At 33.7% G+C, this 6,621-nt stretch overlaps 1 long non-coding RNA gene across 1 annotated transcript; it reads left to right on the top strand.

Annotated features, from left to right (window-relative positions):
• The first annotated feature begins 3,083 nt into the window (after positions 1-3,083).
• LOC132615713 (uncharacterized) lies at positions 3,084-3,983 on the top strand. The gene is made up of 2 exons (XR_009572807.1): positions 3,084-3,212; positions 3,736-3,983. It is a non-coding gene; the product is annotated as an uncharacterized LOC132615713 (long non-coding RNA).
• Positions 3,984-6,621: the final 2,638 nt, after the last annotated feature.

The raw sequence follows: 6,621 nt of genomic DNA, 5'->3' as shown, positions 1-6,621 counted from the left end.
GATATCCGGGATGGCGGTTTCCTCCACATAGTCGGGAGGGGGAGAATTGTTGGGTTTTTGAACTTTCCCTTCCTATGTGGAATTGGATTAGAAAATCCAATCCAATTTGGACCAGGCCACTTTTGCCCCAAAAAATTCCTCTATATATAAGATCAATTTATTTCTTATTTTTAGAACACAAGAGTGAATTCATAGCAGCCATATAGAGAGAAAAACGTGAGAGAGAAAGCATATTTTCGTCCAAATTTTTTTTGCTACAACTGTCCGCTATAAATTGTGTTTCCCAATTCGTTAACCGTTGGATCGTGTTGAAATTAGAACTGGAGGTTCTCAACATCTGGTTCTTCGATTTCAACGGTGAAGATTGGGTTTTGTAGTCCGTAGCTCCAGTTTTCAAGTACGAACAGTAGCTCGTTTTGGGGGGTGATTTCTCTCTTTTCTTCACTAGTTTTGGTGCTATCGTTTATGTATTGTTGCTCCGTGCTTGGCTTTGTTGTTGTAGTCATTTGGAGGATATTTTTGTAACTCTTGTTGATTATAGTGGAGCTTTTGTGGGCTGGAGGTCCCGTGGATATTTCCTCTTCACCTTGAAGGGGTTTTACCGCGTAAATTTGGTGTCTCTTGCATTCGATTTATTTTTGCTTGCTTTGCTATTTTATTGCTGGTATAGCTGCTGCCCGGATTTCCATTTGTGCTAGTGTTTATTGTCTTCTTTTGGTTCAAATAGTATAGGAAGTTTTGACTTGGGTATTTCTTCCGTTGTTACCTCATCGTGCAATTTGGTTATTGCTTGTTTCTTCCCAACAAAGTTTAGTGCATTAAATAAAATGTGCTAAGTCTAGAGGAGGGAGGGATGGTTAGGTGTTCTCCAAAATAACATGCATATAAGTTGTCTCCTATTTATCAATTAGCAATTAGGCGACTCCCAAAAGTACTTGATTACACACATCTAACTTCTTAATATAATACACTTACCAAATAAACATAAAAGCAAATTGATACCAATAAAGAATTTAAAATTTATAAATATCGTAAATAATTGATTTTCATAAGTTACGATTCTTTTTCTCTTTTCTTCTCCCACCCTTTTATGTGATAAAGAATTATGTAAATCAAATATTACTTAATTTTGTAACAACTTACTAAGTAATATTTCCATACCCCCCCCCCCCCCTCCCGAAATTATAAGCTTACTAATATTTCCCCTTGAAATTACCAACTTACTAATATTTTTTTAATTTAACAACTTACTATTTAGCAATTATGTGAAAAAGGAATGAAAATAACACTAAAGTACCACGCCTCCTGTATATAAACCATTATTCTTTACCAGCTTTTCATCCTCAATTCAATTCAATTCATGTCACAACCAGATGAAGAGAACTCACAACAATAAATGAGGGGAGGGCATGGAATTCATTCAATGTCAACAATGAAAATATTATAATCATAGTCCTTTTTTTATTCGCTTATGAAATCTCTACTCAGATTAAAGTTTTGTATGCAAAAATGTTGGTCTTCTTTTATCTCAGATCCCTAGTTTACTCATGCTCATATCATATATAGTGTAAAAAAACTCTAGTTTCCTTCCCTTTCTGACCTGTTCATGAATTTCTAATTCTTTTGACAATCAAATCAGTTTTATTTCTTAATAAAAAAGAAGAATAGAACCTCCAAAGAGAATCAATTGATGCATACAAATTTTAAACTGGGAAGAGATTTTTTTCTTAGACAAATGAAAGAAGTATGATTCCAATACTTTCATGGTTGTCATTGATTTGCACAAACAAGTTATCAGATGAACTACGTAAACTTATCATCTATTTCACCAAGTCCATCGTGTTAATTTCATGAGCGGTCGCCCGTTGTATCACTAAAGTCATATAAAATTATCTTTTGTTCATTAAAGTCAACGAAATTTATCTTAGTGTTTTCTAGAAAAGATATATTCTGATTAGTACATTTCCTAATAAAACTGCAACCACATGAAGGTTATATAATCCGGTAACCTAACGAGTTATGATATGAGTATTCCTCCTCAGATTCAAATATTAATCACATTTATTTTTCAATAAATAATAGTCTGGTGTATGCATAGTTGCATACTACTGCATAGAGTCCATGTAAAGTTGTTGCTGTTATTTTACAATTATTAAGACCATGCTGGTTGTATATATAATATATGTATGCTCATGCAGACTGAATATAATACTTATTCCCTCTTAGATGAGTAGGCATGTTGTTCAAATTTCTCAAAATATTGTTGCACTCGTTGTAGATTCTCCAAAAATATACATATTATTATTTTTAAAGAATCCGGACAACATAAATTTATGATTATAAAGAAGGAAGGTCCCAAGTAAATATTTACTTGTATAATGTTGTTTTGAAGACAATGTATTTCTCTTTCTAATAACTTCTTGAAAATATCTTCTATTTTTGGTAGACAATTAGGTGCAAATTAAGTTTTTTCTTACAGAGACTTCTCGTAAGAGAACAAGTAAGGATGTTAAATGGGAGGATCAAAATGAGTCAAGTTAATAAACGAATTATAGTTCAACCTGTTCAAAATTTATCTGGATCAAAACGGGTTAGATCAATAGACTAATATATTTCCCTCTTATGAGTCGTTTGGTAGGAGAGATTGGATGGGATGGGATTACTAATAACATGAGATTGGGATTATCACATGTTTGGTTGGTGGGATAACTCCTTTAATATTCCACCCAATCTCATTTATATGAGATAAAAGATGGGCCAAGTTATTACATATAAAGGGTGAGATAAGTTATCACATCCTATTTCACTAAATTCTATCTATATGGAATAGCTTATCCTACCGAACGAACCCATGACAAGTGACGTTACTCCTTCAACAACAATTACTGAATTAGGCATGATGACCTATTGAAACGAGTCAAGTGGTCAACAATCCTAACTTGCTCAATTCTCCACGTACTCTTCTAATCAACGTGGCAGCACTTCGTTCTCTGATTCAAAGCCAATAAAAGACGTAACAAATTTCTCTCTTTTTCTACATCTCGCAAATATAAATACTATAGAACACAAATTAAAGCAACTCGTTAAAAGAGCTGAAGAAGCCATATCATAGTAGACAAAATAAAATGCAGCCAGCTAAAGAGAAAACAGCTGATGCGACAGCCTCAGCAAAGTCTGGCATGGAGAAGACCAAGGCCACCATTGAAGAAAAGGTATATACAGTCAAATCTTGTTTCGTTTGTTTGAATATTTTTTAAATATAGAAATATTACTATATAGTCATATAATATAGCATAATGAAAATTGGCGTCGAATAAGATTGGATCATTATGATAAAATACTGTTATAAAGGATGGCTCTAATAAAAAGTTCGAACTGAACACTAAACTTAGTCGTTTTAATTTGTGAACTCCAATTGTTATTCTTGTTTTTAGGAAAAAGGGTCATCATTTACTCTTTTACTATTGAAAAAAGTTTAATACATTGCTCTTCGTTATACTATCGATCGGTTCATATATGTCTTTAATGTTATACTATCGTTCATAAATGCTCTTAACGTTATAAAGTGGCTCAAATTACTCTGTCTTTCTGCTGTTAACTCCATTTATTTTAGCCAAAATGCGCATGCCAACTTACCACACACCAACTCGATCTTCTTATTCCGCCACTAGCCAAAGTCATCAATGCCTTTATCATATGTAATAAACTCTAGTAATTTGCAACATTTTTTAACAGGGGGGGGAGAATGACAACGTTGAAGAAAGAGACGGCAACAGATAAGAAAGATGACGTGATTGGAGGTGGAGGGCCGGTGGTTTTTGACCATCCGACTTGCAAGACTCAAGATCCTTCTTTTCCTTGCTGATGGAGCTAGCATTGGCTTGTATTCTATCACTATATTCATCATTATATAACGATAATAAATCTCATTTTATGTAACATTGATATGATTTAATGTGATCGTGTTGTAGTCTTTTCTTTTCCTTTTTTGCTTGTTATTTAATAATTTTATTTTATCTTTTGTCTATCTTTTTTACAATAGTTATATTTCCTATCTTATTTTTGTATATGATATTGTAGATTTATTCTTCCTATTGCTCGTATATGTACGACAAAAAAAGTATATACATTTATCTAAATATTTGACCAGAACAGCAACTAACTATGGCTCTTGGCCCAGAAAGCGTCCTAGGCATAGGGAGATCGGAGCAACAGGGAATGCCTAGACGACATTTTATCAAAATAATATAGTCTAATACAATACGACACGAAACTATATGTAACAACCATCCAAATAAGCCTAATTCCACAACAATGAGGATGCTTGGTGTTTGTTTTGTCCATAACATGTGATAAATTATATCGGGAAAAGTTAAGCCGTCAGATCGTGGTAATGAATGGTTGTGATGAATAACAAGTTTTGTAACTACAAGCTGCGAAGGGAAAAGTTAAAAATAAGGAGGCTGTTTAATTAAGAAATTAAATCAAGATATTCTATCATTTGTTCAAGATGTACAAAAGGCTGCAGCACATAAAAATAGTAAATACCTTTGCAATAATGACAAAGATCTTGGTGTTCTTGACTATCTTTGGACACTTACCACCTAAGAAGCTTAAATATACAATAATTATGAAGCATAAAATAAGTGAAAACTTCAAATCGACCCTAATCAGGCTAAGCATACAACTCAAACTGTCCCTTTCTGAATGAGTAGTGATAGTAATGTTCATTTTACTTGGAAAGAGATAATTTATTAATTGGATCTAAGTTACCATGTTCAAGAAAAAGAATGAAGCTTGAGAAATGAAACACTTCTGAAACAAGATGTTTGAACAAAAATCCATTTCTTCAAAAGGGAAACTGATGCAGTTGTTCAATATCTTCCATTACATCGGACCAAGAAGATATAAGGGATCTCACACGGCTAGTCGGCGAGATTTACTTTTTTCTAATTGGTATACAAAGAGTATACACATGTTATATATAGATTATACGTTGGCGAGCTGTTTCTAATTTAAGTTGTTGGGTGAACGGCTATTAGGTTAATTCTTCAAAATATATATAATCACTTAATACATTAATCAACGCCCTCAAAGAAGCATCACCAGGCACAGAAGATGAGAAGTCCATCTACTGTTTCATTATCTAACTTGTGAAACAACTCAAATTGACCCGGATAAAAGATAGGTCAGCTTTGATCCCAACCTTTGTTGCTGACCCAACCCATTAAAATTCAGGTGAGTTGGGCGGCTATACATTCAGGGGTCGTTTGGTTGGTAGGATGGGATAAATAAGGATAACCTGTGGGATTACTTATCCCACCTTCTATACGGAATAGCTAATCCCATCATTCTAGTACATATGGTGGGGATAAAATAATGCTGGGACTAATTATTATCAGTAACTAAACATTTAGTAGGATAAAATAATCTCACGCGTTATTCGGGATTATTATCCTTAATTATCCCACCAACCAAACGAATCCTTATGGATCAAAATTCTCCATGCAGAAGTATTGAGAAGCTCTTCTATTCCCTACGTTGTTAATTAGCTAGCTTTGCAGTTGGAACATCTCTTATATCACCTTTTAATGTATTCAAACAGTTCCCACTCGGTTTGTGTTGATATACCCACGTCTTAACGGGAGCAAATTGTGATACTTTTTATTGTACTCGTGCATGGTAATTACAAATTGTTTAACTCTCTCTTGGGACATGGATTCTATGCTGGTTACCGCTTTTGAATGAAGAGAATATATCATACTCCCTCTGTCCCATATTACTTGCCCACTTTCTCTTTTGCACGTCCCTTAAGAAATCATAAATAAAAGATGTATTTTACTATCTTACCCTTATCTCTCTCCAATAAACACATTCTAGTCAATATTAACTATTTTCAAGAACATTTAATACTAAGGGTAAGATGAAAAAAAATTAATTAATTTTATTTTGATTTTATAAATAAACAAGTAATTTGGAATATGTATTTATAGTAATGTGCCCAAGTAATATGGGACGGGGGAGTACATGTGTAGCTTCTATAAATTGCATAGAACAACCATTAATAAAGCCACACTTTAAAAACTATTTAAGAATCCTCGTACTACCTAGCTTAGCTAACAACTTTTCAACCATGACAAAGACAAAGATAAATTAGTGAAGATACGGCAATTGTCTTTTAAATATTATTTTTCATAATTTTTCTAGCAGCAGAATTGTAGTGGAGAAGTCCATGCCTAGGCCTTTGCTTGATTCCCCATCTTCGGATATGGAAGCCTTTATTCACAAAACATAAAAGGAAAAATTTGAGCCAGCAATAGAAAGACAAAGAGCACATTTTTTTATGTCAAAACAAGTTTTTTACTGGCAAGATTTTACAAGAAACAGCTATTATTACACCATTAAGCTTTTGTTGATCTAGTTGTCGGTAACTTATCCGGGCTTTTTGCATATCAGACGGCTAAAATCATACATGTACATATTTTGGCACTCTTAACTCTATGCTATTTAAACCTGTTAACCAGTTCGAACCGGAGCAGACCGGTAACCGGTTAACAAACCGGCCGGTTTCCGGTTTAAAAACCGGAATCAGTCACCGGTTCCGGTTTACCGGTTAAATAA

This window comes from Lycium barbarum, chromosome 10 (genome assembly GCF_019175385.1).
Source record: "Lycium barbarum isolate Lr01 chromosome 10, ASM1917538v2, whole genome shotgun sequence".
NCBI classification, from domain to species: Eukaryota; Viridiplantae; Streptophyta; class Magnoliopsida; order Solanales; family Solanaceae; genus Lycium; species Lycium barbarum.
This window is presented reverse-complemented; position numbering and strand designations above follow the sequence as displayed.